Source organism: Moschus berezovskii, chromosome 11, assembly GCF_049115385.1.
Source record: "Moschus berezovskii isolate FMDL1 chromosome 11, NW_MosBer_1.0, whole genome shotgun sequence".
Taxonomy (NCBI): Eukaryota; Metazoa; Chordata; class Mammalia; order Artiodactyla; family Moschidae; genus Moschus; species Moschus berezovskii.
The window spans coordinates 90,530,475-90,547,082 of NC_142470.1; the positions used below are offsets into that span (position 1 = coordinate 90,530,475).

Here is a 16,608-nt window from a genome sequence, read left to right on the forward strand (position 1 = left end):
TAGTAATTTTCATCATATGTATTCATTCATTTATTCACCCAACAAATATTCATTGGATTTCTATTTTGCCCTTAGCATTGTCCTTGCTACTAGGAATATAGGAACAAGAAAGATAGATAAATTTTCTGATGTCAAGGATAGTTAGTTTATTGGAATTGTGATTGAATTTGTTGTTGTTCAGTTGCTAAGTAATGTCTGACTCTTTGAAACCCCATGAACTGCAGCACACTAGGCTTCCCTGTCCTTCACCATCTTCCAGAGTTTGCTCAAACTCATGTCCATTAAGTCTGTGATGCCATCCAACCGTCTCATCCTCTGTCATCCCCTTTTCCTCCTGTCTTCCATCTTTCCAAGCATCAGGGTCTTCCAATGAATCAGCTCTTTGCAGCAGGTCATTTAATTGGTGAATATGAAAAATGACATCTTGAGTCACTTCCATCAGAGAGAGTGGAAATTCTCTGGAAACTCCCCGCAGCACTCGGGAAAGAACATATCTTGAGCAAAATAAAGAACTGAAGGAGAGGAGTCTGAGTAGACAGTATTTCTGTCTGCACTCCTGTCATTGACTCTTCTGAGGTCTCACTGCAGAACCAGTCCATCAGCAAAAACAGGAAATGGTCAGTTATAGTGCCTGATCTTGTGTGGTGCTAGTGCAGAAGACAGGATTGGGGTGCGATCTCCAGGTAAAAACTTCCCTACCTGCTTTTCTGCTTGTTTTATTCTCATGGAAAATTCCATTAGGATAGAATGCAGAGAGCCATTCTAAAGTATGATTAAACTGGTGATTTTTCCTGGGAGATGATGACCAAATTTTTTTTTTTAAAGCCATGATAATGATTTTTCGTCATGGTCTGAAAGCAAAGAATAAACTGGTTAAAACACTTGATAGATCCCGAGATATCAGTGCCAGTGCTTAGCAAAAGAGCTGAGGGCTAAAGTGCCCCATAAAGCATTCCATAGTAAAAGTGATGATAGTTATAGTAAAATAAAATAGGATGGTAGGCCAAAGTGAAGATTTAGTGCAACTTCTCAAACAATATAATAGCGAAAAGAGTGGGATGGATTTTTTTTTTCTATATGATAGTTCAGCAGCCCACAATTCTTCCTTCTGTTATTTTTAAAAATAAATCTTTCACAGTTCTTAAGTGTGCCACTTCCTCATGGTAACTGTGCAGTATTATAGTTTGAGATAATCAAGAACCCTGAAGGCAAATACTTTTCAAAGTTTTTAGATCAAGCATGAGAACATAATCCTTGTGAATGTCATTTATGCTATATTTCTATCACGGTATCAATTATTTATGTACAGTCTCTGATCTTGATGCATATTGCAATGAAGGAACAGTTGTACAGTGGATGTGCATGGAGGATGAGGGAAGATATTTATAATGGGATGGAAATTGAGTGGTTACGTGAGGACAAAAAGGAACTGGAAATATTTTTTTTTTTTTAAAGCTTCAAATATCTCAATTCAGTAGGTACTTTTTATACTGTAATAATTTTTTCCATGTGGATCTAAAAATATTATTAAACACAAAGATGAAAGAAATCTTCCTTTCTAGTTGGTTTGCTGCTGCTGCTGCTGCTGTAGTGTCTGTTCAGTCGTGTCCGACTCTGTGCCACCCCATAGATGGCAGCCCACCAGGCTACCCCGTCCCTGGAATTCTCCAGGCAAGAACACTGGAGTGGGTTGCCATTTCCTCCTCCAATGCATGAAAATGAAAAGTGAAAGTGAAGTCACTCAGTCGTGTCTGACTCTTAGCGACCCCATGGACTGCAGCCTACCAGGCTCCTCGTCCATGGGATTTTCCAGGCAAGAGTACTGGAGTGGGGTGCCATTGCCTTCTTTGTCTAGTTGGTTTACTGTCTGAAAATGGGGACACTGTTTGGGTGGTTTAATTAGATTCATAAAATGGAGTAAGATAATGTCTGATTACTTTGCTTCATTTAATGAAATATCAGTTTAGCTATTTGATCATTACTAATCTTTTTACTTTTCAGCTTCTTTAAATGATTGTTTAAGCAGGTAATGAGATTTTTAATCTTCCCCATCATAGAGCAGTTACACAAACTTGAACTGAACTGAACTGAACCTGGGCAAATTTTATTACATACACACACATACATACACACACACACACACCCTATGTTTAGAGGCTTCCCTGGTGGCTCAGCAGTAAAGAATCTGTCCGTTAAGCAGGAGATACGATTTTGATCCCTGGGTCTGGAATATCCTTTGGAGAAGGAAATGATATCTATCCCACTCCAGTGTTCTTGCCTGGGAAATTGCATGGACAGAGGAGCTTGGCGGGCTATAGTCTATAGAGTCATAGATGAGTCAGACACGACTTAGTGACCAAAAGACAACAATGACCCTATGTTGGCTATGTTTAAGGTGAAATATGTATTAACATATTAATTAGTTAATATATTAAGGTTTTTACCTACATTGCTTTGAAATAGCAGGAGTTTAAATAATTTAGTTATTGAGACAACAAATCAAAGGAGATAAAAATTTAAACTCTCATTTAACATGAATGCAAATAGCATTTTTGGAGTAGATCATTGTCACTATCATTTCATTAAAGGCTGTATTTCACGTTAGCAACAATTCAACCAAACAATTTTTCATGAGTCTTGGAACATTGGAAATTATGTTAAATACCGAGAGCTTATGGTGAACGACGGATTCGTGATCTCTAAAGAAGGCTTAGCTTCGGGAATAGGGACCCGGCTTGATCACTCAAGATTTTTTATAGCAGAGTTTTATTAAAGTATAAAAAGAGACAGAGAAAGCTTCTGACATAGACATCAGAAGGTGGGATGGAGAGTGCCCGTTCCCGCTAGTTTTTGCAAGCTGTTTTATGTCTGTTAGAAAGTTATTAATCAGATAAGAGAGACACTTCAAGGCTGAGGGAGTTTCACCAGGCCCCTCTCCTACAATATGCATTTTTGAGATAAGATGGCAGGAGGTGTGCCATCCCCCAGCCATAAAACAATTGATATGAATACTGGTTTGTTGAGCTATTATCAGCCAAAAATTAGTCTTAGGTGGAACCATTTTGAAGAAAGGCAAATTCCAAAACAAATACATAGTTCATTAACATAGCGTAAGAAAAAAACATTTCTATAAGAAAAACACATTGGTTAGCTCAAGATTTGAGAAAAGTTAAGTTCAGGTGTAACCAGGTGTCATCATAGCAACACAGAATTTTAAGAGACACTTGCAGCCTATTTCCTCTATTTGGAGACCCCTGGCCTTCCTGCCTGTTACCCTCTCAATACTATGAGGGTGTACTTTAAATGAGTTCTGAATGCACAAGTATTACCCTTCAGCATTTTTGTAACTTTGTTTGATGATCTAACATATTTTTAAGATAGGATTTGCTGATTCTTTTTGACAATGTTAATATGACACTCTCAGGGAGTGAATGTATACCTACATCATTTTAATAGGGTGTGAAGGTATGTATGTATTTTGTTCTCTTACAAGTGAGATTTGAAGGAGCATCACGATTTTTATCATATACCAAATTTTACATGAGATATCAAAACACTTTTTTTTTCCACTGTAATATGTTTTGAATATAATTTAGATTTCATCACCACCAATACATATGCAGAAGACTAATCGGCAAAATAAACAAATCCCTAATTAGTTTCTCTGATGTAAATATTTTCTGGATAGCTATTTTCCTTGAAGTATTATGCCTGACATTTTAGTGAGCACCTAGAGGACTAAGATGCTATTTGTTCCCAGTGGAAGAAATAGAGCAAAAGAATAAATAGTGATATTATAGGGCAAAGGATAATTGCTCTGAGAGAAGAATAATTCAGTGCTATGGAAATTCACAAGAGTAAGCAATTATAGTTTTATTAGGTGGAGGAGGAATCAAAGGGTTTTATACAGAATGTGACATTTGAGAATGACCTTAAATAGTATTTCAAAAAACAAACAACAGGCAAGAGACTCCTAAGGACCAAGAATAGCATGACAAGGGAAGAGACAGAAAAACAAGGGCTGTGTTCAGGAATGTGTATAACAAGCATTATCCCTGGGTTGGGGAGATCTCCTGAAGGAGGAAATGGCAACCCATTCCAGTATTCTTGCCTGGGAAATCCCATGGACAGAGGAGCCTGGTGGGCTACAGTCCATGGGGTTGCAAAGAATAAGACATGACTGAGCACACACATGCACTGCTGATATATTAATTCAAATGGGAAGGCAGAGGAAGATTAGGCTTAAGATGCAGGCTGGGGACATTGTGGACAGGCCTTGATCCATGTGCCTACACTTAATTCTTTGTCAATTAAAGTGATAATATCCTATTTGTTTTAGCAGTCGGTTGTTATAGTCAGAGCTGCAACTTCACAAAACTATTTTCCCTCGTGTGTTTGAAATCTACTGAGAGTACCTTTGGAAAGGAGAGTTTGGTAGAGATCCCAGCTTTACAGAGGATACTTGAGCCACAATTAGGATGGCTTCAATGTTAGTAGCGTTTAACTTCATGAATTTACTGACTGGTGTCTGGACCTTTTGGAGACAGCAATGGCACCCCACTCCAGTATTTTTGCCTGGAAAATCCCATGGATGGAGGAGCCTGGTAGGCTGCAGTCCATGGGGTCACGAAGAGTTGGACACCACTGAGCGACTTCACTTTCACTTTTCCCTTTCATGCATTGGAGAAGGAAATGGCAACCCACTCCAATATTCTTGCCTGGAGAATCCCAGGGACGGGGGAGCCTGGTGGGCTGCCGTCCATGGGGTCGCACAGAGTCGGACACGACTGAATTGGCTTAGCAGCAGCAGCAGCAGCAGCAGTCTGGACCTTTGCCTTGAAATCATAGGAAAAAAGACATATTTCAGTGTGTCAGAGCTAATCTCTTAAATATGCGGATAAGAATATGTTACTTTCTGTAAATGGACATTTATTGCTCTTGGGGGGTAGGAATCAAAATCTTTTCCATGGATGATAAGGTCCTAAATATTTAGGCTTCTATCAATTTTCAGATCTTTATCATTTCTCTCTCTGCTTTGGTCATGTTAAGCTTTGAATTTCTTAAATAATTCAGGATAACCCCTTGGAGCATCTCTTCCAGTCTTCGCTTGCTGGCTTTCTATTCTTCTGTGATCTCAGTTCTGTAATGACTTTGTCAATGGAAATTTCTCTCAAATTTATTCTATTATTTTCCTAATAAGAATTATTTGAGGTCTATGTGCTTCACATTGGTGATGCTCATTCCAATCATAATTTAGTATTTGTCTGTTTTTTGATTAATATCTCTCCCTGAATAGACTATAAACTCGATATGTGTGATTGTATTTATGTATCTATCTATCTATATATTTTCAGCTACCATTGTGGCTAGAATAGAGTCATAAAAAATATTTATTGAATAAGTTAAAAAAACATGTATTCTGCTTATTCTAGAGTAAAAATTATGGCTATAAAAATATACATTAAAAAGTACTAATGTTAATTGGTCATTTATATTGAACTGATCAGGTCATGCTTTAGTATGGGGAGAATGTATATTATCCTATTGTACAAATGCACTACAATTTATATCTCAATACTATTCTTGACCAAATATTTGCTTGTTTCTCATTTCTGTATTACAAATAATTCTGTTTTATTACTATTGGACTTATCTTTAGGTATTCATTTTAGTAACAACTTGCATCCAGCATGCTTGCTAAATGCATGTCTTTAATATTGCTTATTACTTTTAATTATTTTATTATTTATTTATGGAGGCTAATTACTTTACAATATTATATTGGTTGGTTTTGCCATACATTGACATGAATACACCGCGGGTGTACATGTGTTCCCCTTCTTGAACCCCCCTCCCACCTCCCTCCTCACCTTATCCTCTCTCTGGGTCATCCCTGTGCATCAGCCCCGAGCATCCTGTATCTTGCGTCAAACCTGAACTGGTGATTTGTTTCACATATGATAAAATACATGTTTCAATGCGATTCTCCCAAATCATCCCACACTCACCCTTTCCCACAGAGTCCAAAACACTGTTTTACACACCTGTGTCTCTTTTGCTGTCTCGTATCCAGGATTATCATTACCATCTTTCTAATTCCATGTATATGCATTAGTATACTGCATTGGTGTTTGTTTTTTTTCCTGGCTTGCTTCACTCTGTATAATAGGCTCCAGTTTCATCCACTTCATTAGAACTGATTCAAATGTATTCTTTTCAAGGGCTGAGTAATACTCCATTGTGTATATATACCAAAACTTTTTAATCCATTCGTCTGCAGATGGACATCAAGGTTGCTTCCATGTCCTCGCTAATATAAACAGTGCTGAAATGAACACTGGAGTACATGTGTCTCTTTCAATTCTGGTTTCCTTGGTGTGTATGCCCAGGAGTGCGATTACTGGATCATCAGTCAGTTCAGTTCAGTTCAGTCGCTCAGTCGTGTCCGACTCTCCGCGACCCCATGAATCACAGCACGCCAGGCCTCCCTGTCCATCACCAACTCCCGGAGTTCAAGCAAACTCATGTCCACAGAGTCGGTGATGCCATCCAGCCATCTCATTCTCCGTTGTCCCCTTCTTCTCCCGCCCCCAACCTTTCCCAGCATCAGAGTCTTTTCCAGTGAGTCAACTCGTCGCATGAGGTGGCCAAAGTATTGCAGTTTCAGCTTTAGCATCAGTCCCTCCAATGAACACCCAGGATTGATCTCTTTTAGAATGGACTTGTTGGATCTCCTTGCAGTATAAGGGACTCTCAAGAGTCTTCTCCAACACCACAGTTCAAAAGCATCGATTCTTCGGCGATCAGCCATTGGCAGTTCTATTTCCAGTTTTTTAAGGAATCTCCACACTGTTCTCCATAGTGGCTGTACTAGTTTGCATTCCCACCAACAGTATAAGAGGGTTCCCTTTTCTCCATGCCCTATCCAGCATTTATTGCATGTAGACTTTTGGATAGCAGCCATTCTGACTGGTGTGAAATGGTATCTCATTGTGGTTTTGATTTTCATTTCTCTGATTATGAGGGATATTGAGCATTTTTTCATGTGTTGTTTAGCCATCTGTATGTCTTCTTTGGAGAAATGTCTATTTAGTTCTTTAGCCCATTTTTTGATTGGGTGGTTTGTTTTTCTGGAATTGAGCTGCAGGAGCTGCATGTTTATTTTGGAGATTAATTCTTTGTCAGTTTCTTCATTTGCTATTATCCTCTCCCATTCTGAAGGCTGTCTTTTCACCTTGCTTATAGTTTCCTTTGCTGTGCAGAAGCTTTTAATTTTAGTTAGGTCCCATTTGTTTACTTTTGCTTTTATTTCCAATATTCTGGGAGGTGGGTCATGGAGGATCATGCTGTGATATATGTCGGAGAGTGTTTTGCCTATGTTCTCCTCTAGAAGTTTTATAGTTTCTGGTCTAACATTTAGGTCTTTAATCCATTTTGAGTTTATTTTTGTGTATGGTGTTAGGAAGTGTTCTAGTTTCATTTTTTTACAAGTGGCTGACCAGTTTTCCCAGCACCACTTGTTAAAGAGATTGTCTTTTCTCCATTTTATATTCTTGCCTCCTTTGTCAAAGATAAGGTGTCCGTAAGTATGTTGCTTTATCTCTGGGATTTCTATTTGTTCCATTGATCTATATTTCTGTCTTTATGCCAGTACTACACTGTCTTGATGACTATGGCTTTGTAGTAGAGCCTGAAGTCCGGCAGGTTGATTCCCCCAGTTCCACTCTTCTTTCTCAAGATTGCTTTGGCTATTCGAGGTTTTTTGTATTTTCCATATAAGTTGTGAGATTATTTGTTCTAGTTCTGTGAAAAATTTCATTGGTTGCTTGATAGGGATTGCATAGAATGTATGAATTACTTTGGGTAGTATACTAATTTTCACAATATTTATTCTTCCAATCCATGAACACGGTATATTTCTCCATCTATTAGTGTCCTTTCTGATTTCTTTCACCAGTGTTTTATAGTTTTCTATGTACAGGTCTTTTGTTTCTTTAGGTAGATATATTCCTAAATATTTTATTCTTTTCGTTGCAACAGTGAATGGAATAGTTGCCTTAATTTCTCTTTCTATTTTCTCATTATTTTTGTATAGCAATGCAAGGGATTTCCGTGTGTTGATTTTATATCCTGCAACTTTACTGTATTCATTGATTAGCTCTAGTAGTTTTCTGGTAGAGTCTTTAGGATTTTCTGTGTAGAGGATCATGTCATCAGTGAATAGTGAAAGTTTTACTTCTTCTTTTCCTATTTGGATTCCTTTTATCTTTTTCTGCTCTGATTGCTGTGGCCAAAACTTCCAGAACTATGTTGAATAGTAGTGGTGAGAGTGAGCACCCTTGTCTTGTTCCTGACTTTAGGGGAAATGCTTTCAGTTTTTCACCATTGAGGATAATGTTTGCTGTGGGTTTGTCATATATAGCTTTTATTATATTGAGGTATGTCCCTTCTATTCCCACTTTCTGGAGGGTTTTTATCATAAATGGATGTTGAATTTTGTCCAAGGCTTTCTCTGCATCTATTGAGATAATCATATGATTTTTATTTTTCAGTTTGTTAATGTGGTGTATTATGTTGATTGATTTGCGGATATTGAAGAATCCTTCCTTTCCTGGGATAAAGCCCACTTGATCATGATGTATGATCTTCTTAATGTGTTGTTGGATTCTGATTGTTAGAATTTTGTTAAGGATTTTTGCATCTATGTTCATCAGTGATATTGGCCTGTAGTTTTCTTTTTATTCTGGGGTCTTTACCAGGTTTTGGGATTAGGGTGATGGTGGCCTCATAGAATGAATTTGGAAGTTTCCCTTTCTCAGCAATTTTCTGGAAGAGTTTGAGTAGAATAGGTGTTAGCTCTTCTCTAAATTTTTGGTAGAATTCAGCTGTGAAGCCGTCTGGACCTGGGCTTTTGTTTGCTGGAAGATTTCTGATTATAGCTTCTATTTCTGTGTTTGTGATGGGTCTGTTCAGATTTTCTATTTCTTCCTGATTCAATTTTGGAAAGTTGTACTTTTCTAAGAATTTGTCCATTTTTTCCAAGTTGTCCATTTTATTGCCATATAATTGCTGATAGAATTCTCTAATAATCTTTTGTATTTCTGTGTTGTCGGTTGTGATCTCTCCATTTTCATTTCCTTTTTTTTTTTTTTTTGAACAGTAATTTTAAGTTTATTCCAGCTATAATGCAGGTTATTCTGACTTTAAGGTAGCATCACATGGCATACTTCTGAGTCCATTCCCGAGATATTCTGTTGTACTTATCTCTGTCTGTTTTATAGATCCGTGCAATCTCTGGCACTAGAGGCTAATCTGGGTTTGGATCACATAGCGGTGAACAAATGGATAAAAGAACTTTAGAAATAGTTAAAGCAGGAGACCACTGTGATCTTAGAATATCGAGACAAATGCTGCCATTACTGTTAATATTTGGATGATAAATTCTTGTTGTAAATGCAACCTTAGGTGGTTTGAAGGGGTAGTCTGTAGGAAAATGAATTGTCAAAAAGAATACACCGCCTTGATATGGGCTGTCATTAGGTCCCATAATTATGGCTTTCCAATGAAACATATCATCCCCAACTGGACCTGCAGAACATTGTGCTGGAGGGTCACGGGCCAAATCATTAAATTTCTTATTAATCCGTTTCAGCGCCATAGTCTGTGCTTTTCGTCTGGCTCCTCACTATCTCGGTGTGTGCTCGAAGGTCCGGCCAAAACTCTTGATTATCCCGGCGGCTGGGAAGGATTGTCTCTTCGTCTCACACCGGCTCTGCCAGACACAGGCGCTTGGTATTGAGGATGCGGATCTCGCGAGAACCTTGAGGCAGGTTAACAGGAGCTGTAGCGCTGCAATGACTTAAGGGCAGTTTTGTGCACTCTTCCGGGTAGGGGCCCGCCCATTTTCATTTCTAATTTTATTGATTTGGTTCTTCTCCGTTTCTTTCTTGATGAGTCTGGCTAGTGGTTTGTCAATTTTATTTACCCTTTCAAAGAACCAGCTTTTGGCTTTGTTGATTTTTGATATGGTCTCTTTTGTTTCCTTTGCATTTATTTCTGCCTTAATTTTTAAGATTTCTTTCCTTCTACTAACCCTGGGGTTCTTCATTTCTTCTTTTTCTAGTTTCTTTAGGTGTAGAGTTAGGTTATTTATTTGACTTTTTTCTTGTTTCTTGAGGTATGCCTGTATTTCTATGAACCTTCCCCTTAGCACTGCTTTTACAGTGTCCCAGAGGTTTTGGGTTGTTGTGTTTTCATTTTCATTCATTTCTATGCATATTTTGATTTCTCTTTTGATTTCTACTATGATTTGTTCATTATTCAGCAGCGTGTTGTTCAGCCTCCATATGTTGGCATTATTAATAGTTTTTCTCCTGTAATTGAGATCTAATCTTACTGCACTGTGATCAGAAAAGGTGCTTGGAATTATTTCAATTTTTTTGAATTTACCAAGGCTAGATTTATGGCCCAGGATGTGACCTATCCTGGAGAAGGTTCCATGTGTGCTTGAGAAGAAGGTGAAATTCATTGTTTGGGGGTGAAATGTCCTATAGAGCTCTATTAGGTCTAACTGGTCTCTTGTATCATTTAAAGTTTTTGTTTCCTGGTTAATTTTCTGTTTAGTTAATCTATCCATAGATGTAAGTGGGATATTAAAGTCTCCCACTATTATTGTGTTGTTGTTAATTTCCCCTTTCATATTTCTTAGTAATTGTCTTACATATTGCAGTGCTCCTGTTGGGTGCATAAATATTTATAATTGTTATATCTTCTTCTTGGATTGATCCTTTGATCATTATGTAGTTTCCTTCTTCGTCTCTTTTCACAGCCTTCGTTTTAAAGTCTATTTTATCTGATATGAGTATTGCTACTCCTGCTTTATTTTGGTCTCTATTTGGGTGGAATATCTTTTTCCAGCCCTTCACTTTCAGTCTGTATGTGTTCCTCGTTTTGAGGTGGATCTCTTGTAGACAACATATATAGGGGTCTTGTTTTTGTATCCATTCAGCCAGCCTTTGTCTTTTGGTTGGGGCATTCAACCCATTTACGTTTAAGGTAATTATTGATAAGTATGATCCCGTTGCTATTTTCTTTATTGTTTTGGGTTCGAGTTTATACACCCTTTCTGTGTTTCCTGTCTAGAGAAGATCCTTTAGCATTTGTTGGAGAGCTGGTTTGGTGATGCTGAATTCTCTCAGCTTTTGCTTGTCTGTAAAGCTTTTGATTTCTCCTTCATATTTGAATGAGATCCTTGCTGGGTACAGTAATCTGGGCTGTAGTTTATTTTCTTTCATCACTTTAAGTATGTCTTGCCATTCCCTCCTGGCCTGAAGAGTTTCTGTTGAAAGATCAGCTGTTATCCTTATGGGAATCCCCTTGTGTGTTATTTGTTGCTTTTCCCTTTCCACTTTTAATATTTGTTCTTTGTGTTTGATCTTTGTTAATGAATTAATATGTGTCTTGGAGTATTTGGCCTTGGGTTTATCCTGTTAGGGAGTTTCTGGGTTTCTTGGACTTAGGTGATTATTTCCTTCCCCATTTTAGGGAAGTTTTCAACTATTATCTCCGCAATTATTCTCTCATGGTCTTTCTGTCTTCTTCTGGGACTCCTATGATTCAGATGTTGGGGCGGTTAACATAATCTCAGAGGTCTCTGAGATTGTCCTCATTTCTTTTAATTCGTTTTTCTTTTTTCCTCTCTGTTTCATTTATTTCTACAATTCTATCTTCTAGCTCGCTTATCCTGTCTTCTGCCTCCGTTATTCTACTGTTTGTTCCCTCCAGAGTGTTTCTGATCTCATCTATTGCATTATTCATTGTATATTGACTCTTTTTTATTTCCTCTAAATCCTCATTAAACCTTTCTTGCATCTTCTCAATCCTTGTCTCCAAGTTATTTATTTGTAACTCCAGTTTGCTTTCAAGATTTTGAATCATTTTCACTATCAAAATTCAAAATTCTTTATCAGGTAGATTCCCAATATCTTCCTCTTTTGTTTGTGTTGGTGGGCATTTATCCTGTTACTTTACTTGCTGGGTATTTCTCTGCCTCTTCATCTTGCTTATATTGCTGTGCTTGGGGTGGCCTTTCCATCTTCTGGCAGTTTGTGGAGTTCTCTTTATTATGTAGTTTCCTCGCTGTGTGTGGGGTTGGACGGGTGGGTTTCCAAGGTTCCCTGGTTAGGGAAGCTTGTGTCGGTGTTCTGGTGGGTGGAGCTGGATTTCTTCTCTCTGGAGTGCAAAGAAGTGTCCAGTAATGAGTTATGAGATGTCAGTGGGTTTGGAGTGACTTTGGGAAGCCTGTATATTGAAGCTCAGGGCTATTCTCCTGTGTTGCTGGAGAATTTGTGTGGTATGTCTTTCTCTGAAACTTGTTGACCCTTGGGTGGTGCCTGATTTCAGTGTATGTATGGAGGCATTTGATGAGCTCCTATCAATTAATGTTCCCTGAAACAGGAGATCTCTGGTGTTCTCAGGATTTGGACTTAAGCCTCTGTCTCTGGTTTTTAGTCTTATTCTTGCAGTAGGCTCAAGACTTCTCCATCTGTCACTTCCAAAGCTGTTCCTTCTGTTTAAGCTCTTCTGTTTGCTGGTCTCTTAGGGGCTAATGTCCGTCCTGACACAAGGGGTCGGTGGTGGACACTTTTATAGGCTCACCTGTTCTGTCGTGCTGTGGGGAGGGAGGAACGCTGCTAACAAATATCACTGGCGTCTGTGGGGTGTGCTCGCAGTGTCTCGGCTATGCTGGGATTGCCCCCGCTCATGGCATGTGTGTTTTCCCTGTTTATGCTGCTCAGGATCTAGGTTGCTCTGCCGGGAACTGTCCGAGGCTGGTGCTGGGTTGTATGCACTTCCCAGGTCTGAGCCGCTCGGGTTCAGGTACTCGGGTACTCCACAAAGGTGCAAACTTGCTTGGGCATGCGTTTTGTGCCCTTCCCCGGTCCGAGCAGCTCAGGTGACCAGGTGTTTGGCCAGCACGGTCGCTGTGACTTATCGCCTCCCCAGTGCCTTCTGCTCAGTTTTCTGGGTGTACAGCTGGCGCACCTTCTCAGGCGGATGTCGACCGTCCCGAATCCCAAGAAGTCTTGGTTAGCAATGACACCTGCCTGCAGTTTGGTATTGGATGTCTCTCGGGGGCTGCAGTTGCCCCCTTCCATCTCTGGCTGCCCTCACCTGCCTGTCTCGGCGGGGGATGGTGGATGGGCCGAATGCAGCTGGCTAGCTCTGCTCAGTCCTTTGTTCTGTGAGCGGGTCTGGTGGTGTCTTAGGTTGGCGCTTTTTGCCTTTTTGGGAGAGGGTAATGGCAACCCACTCCAGTACTCTTGCCTGGAAAATCCCATGGACGGAGGAGCCTGGTAGGCTGCAGTCCATGGGGTCGCGAAGAGTCAGACACGACTGAGCAACTTCACTTTCACTTTTCCCTTTCATGCATTGGAGTTGGAAATGGCAACCCACTCCAGTGTTCTTGCCTGGAGAATCCCAGGGACGGGGAAGCCTGGTGGGGTGCCGTCTATGGGGTCACACAGAGTCGGACACGACTGAAGTGACTTAGCAGCAGCAGCAGCAGCAGCTATACCACAGTCTGCTTAGCTATCTCCAGTTAGCGCCCTCAGATTGCCCTCGGGGCACTCAGGCCCGGTCCTTTTACTCTAAGTGATGCAGCCCACGCCTCCCTGCCTAGTCCCCACTTGCTAGTGGGGGGTACGGGCGTCTGCACCACTTCTCCACTGAGACTTACCTCTGGGCACTTAGTCTGTGGGTTTTAATTATTTCTTTTTTCTCCCAGTTATGTTGCCCTCTGAGGTTCCAAGGCTCCCCACAGACTCGCCAGTGAGTGTTTCCAGGTGTTTGGAAACTTCTCTCTTTTTTTAAGCCTCCCTTCCTGGGAGGGATCTCTGTCCCTCCCTCTTTTGTCTCTCTTTTTATCTTTTATACTATTTCCTACCGATTTCTGAAGACAATGAGCTGCTTTTCTGTTTGCCTGATGTCCTCTGCTGGCATTCAGAAGTTGTTTTGTGGGATTTACTCAGCGTTCAAATATTCTTTTGCTGAATTTGTGGGGGAGAAAGTGGTCTCCCCGTCCTATTCCTCCGCCATCTTTCTGTCTCTCCCTTGTTTATTACTTTTACATTTGCAATCATATTTCCTGCAAACAATGAAAGTTGTATCCTTATAATAATTATTATTTGTTAATATAAATCTTTCATTTCTGTTCTGTTTCAACATTATCTTGCTTATTCTTGATATTTTTAATTTCCACATAAATTTTAGAAGCATGTTGTCAATTTGTATAAAACTGCAACTGAGTTCTTAATTGTGGTTGCATTGTATTTGTAAAGAGGATATAGTATGGGTGGTCATGTAGCACATCAAGTATATAAAGGTTAGGTAAACAGAGGACCACTTGAAAAAGAAATATACAATTATCTTACTGAGAGAGATATGCAAATATATCTTGCCATTAAAAAGAAAAATTACCATAAAAATGAATAGGGAAAAAATAATTGAGCTAATATGATATTATAAGCATTTTTGGAAAAAAATATTAATTCAGTTCAGTTCATTCACTCAGTCGTGTCTGACTCTTTGCAACCCCATGACCCACAGCATGCCAGGCCTCCCTGTCCACCACCAACTCCTGGAGTCCACCCAAACCTATGTCCATTGAGTCAGTGATGCCATCCAACCATCTCATCCTCTGTCATCCCCTTCACTTCCTGCTGTCAATCTTTCCCAGCATCAGGGTGTTTTCAAATCAGTCAGCTCTTTGAATCAGGTGATCAAAATATTGGAGTTTCAGCTTCAACATCAGGCCTTCCAATGAACACTAAGGACTGATCTCCTTTAGGATAGACTGGTTGGATGTCCTTGCAGTCCAAGCGACTCTCAAGAGTCTTCTCCAATATCACAGTTCAAAAGCATCAATTCTCTGGCACTCTGCTTTCTTTATAGTCCAACTCTCACATACATACATGATCACTGGAAAAACCATAGCCTTGACTAGACGGATCTTTGTTGGTAAAGTAATGTCTCTGTTTTTTAATATGTTGTCTAGGTTGGTCATAACTTTCTTTCCAAGGAGTAAGTGTCTTTTAATTTCATGGCTGCAATCAATAGCTGCAGTGATTTTGGAGCCCCCCCCAAAATAAAATCAGCCATTGTTTCCCCATCTAATTCCCATGAAGTGATGGGATTGGATGCCATGATTTTAGTTTTCTGAATGTTGAGCTTTAAGCCAACTTTTTCACTCTATTCTTTCATTTTCAACAAGAAGCTCTTTAGTTTTTCTTCACTTTCTGCCATATGGGTGGTGTCATCTGCATATCTGAGGTTACTGATATTTCTCCCAGCAATCTTGATTCCAGCTTGTGCTTCCTCCAGCCAAGTGTTTCTCATGATGTGCTCTGCATAGAAGTTAAATAAGCAGGGTGACAACATACAACCTTGACATACTCCTTTTCCTATTTGGAACCAATCTGTTGTTCCATGTCCAGTTCTAAATGTTGCTTCCTGACCTGCATATAGGTTTTTCAAGAGGCAGGTCAGGTGGTCTGGTATTCCCATCTCTTTCAGAATTTTCCACAGTTTCCTGTGATCCACACAGTCAAAGGCTTTGGCATAGTCAATAAAGCAGAAATAGATGTTTTTCTAGAACTCTCTTGCTTTTTTGATGATCCAGTTCAGTTCAGTTCAGTTGCTCAGTCGTGTCCGACTCTCTGCGACCCCATGAATCACAGCACGCCAGGCTTCCCTGTCCATCACCAACTTCAGGAGTTCACTCAAACTCATGTCCATCGAGTCGGTGATGCCATCCAGCCATCTCATTCTCTGTCGTCCCCGTCTCCTCCCGCCCCTAACCTTTCCCAGCATCAGTCTTTTCCAGTGAGTCAACTTGTCACATGAGGTGGCCAAAGTATTGCAGTTTCAGCTTCAGCATCAGTCCTTCCAATGAACACCCAGGATTGATCTCCTTTAGAATGGACTGGTTTGATCTCCTTGCAGTCCAAGGGACTCTCAAGAGTCTTCTCCAACACCACTGTTCAAAAGCATCAATTTTTGGTGATCAACTTTCTTCACAGTCCAACTCTCACATCCATACATGACCACAGGAAAAACCATTGCCTTAACTAGACAGACCTTTGTTGGCAAAGTAATGTCTCTGCTTTTTAATATACTATCAAGGTTGGTCATAACTTTCCTTCCAAGGAGTAAGCGTTTTTTAATTTCATGGCTGCAATCAGCATCTGCAGTGATTTTGGAGCCCCCAAAAATAAAGTCCGACACTGTCTCCACCGTTTCTCCATCTATTTCCCATGAAGTGATGGGACCAGATGCCATGATCTTTGTTTTCTGAATGTTGAGCTTCAAGCCAACCTTTTCACTCTCCTCTTTCACTTTCATCAAGTGGCTTTTTAGTTACTCTTCTAGATGTTGGCAATTTGATCTCTGGTTCCTCTGCCTTTTCTAAAACCTTTTCTAATAAGAAAATTAATGGAAACCTGCAAAGCAAAGTTAAGAGTGTATCTCATAACTGTAATGTGAGAAGTCAGAAAGATAATAATTATACAGGATTAAACCTATAAAATATCATTTCAGATAGTTCAATAC

General features: G+C 39.8%; 1 pseudogene; it reads right to left on the reverse strand.

The window, feature by feature from the left end:
* Positions 1-9,160: 9,160 nt before the first annotated feature.
* Positions 9,161-9,875, reverse strand: LOC148776232 (ubiquitin-conjugating enzyme E2 D3 pseudogene; annotated as a pseudogene).
* Between the last annotated feature and the right edge of the window lie 6,733 nt (positions 9,876-16,608).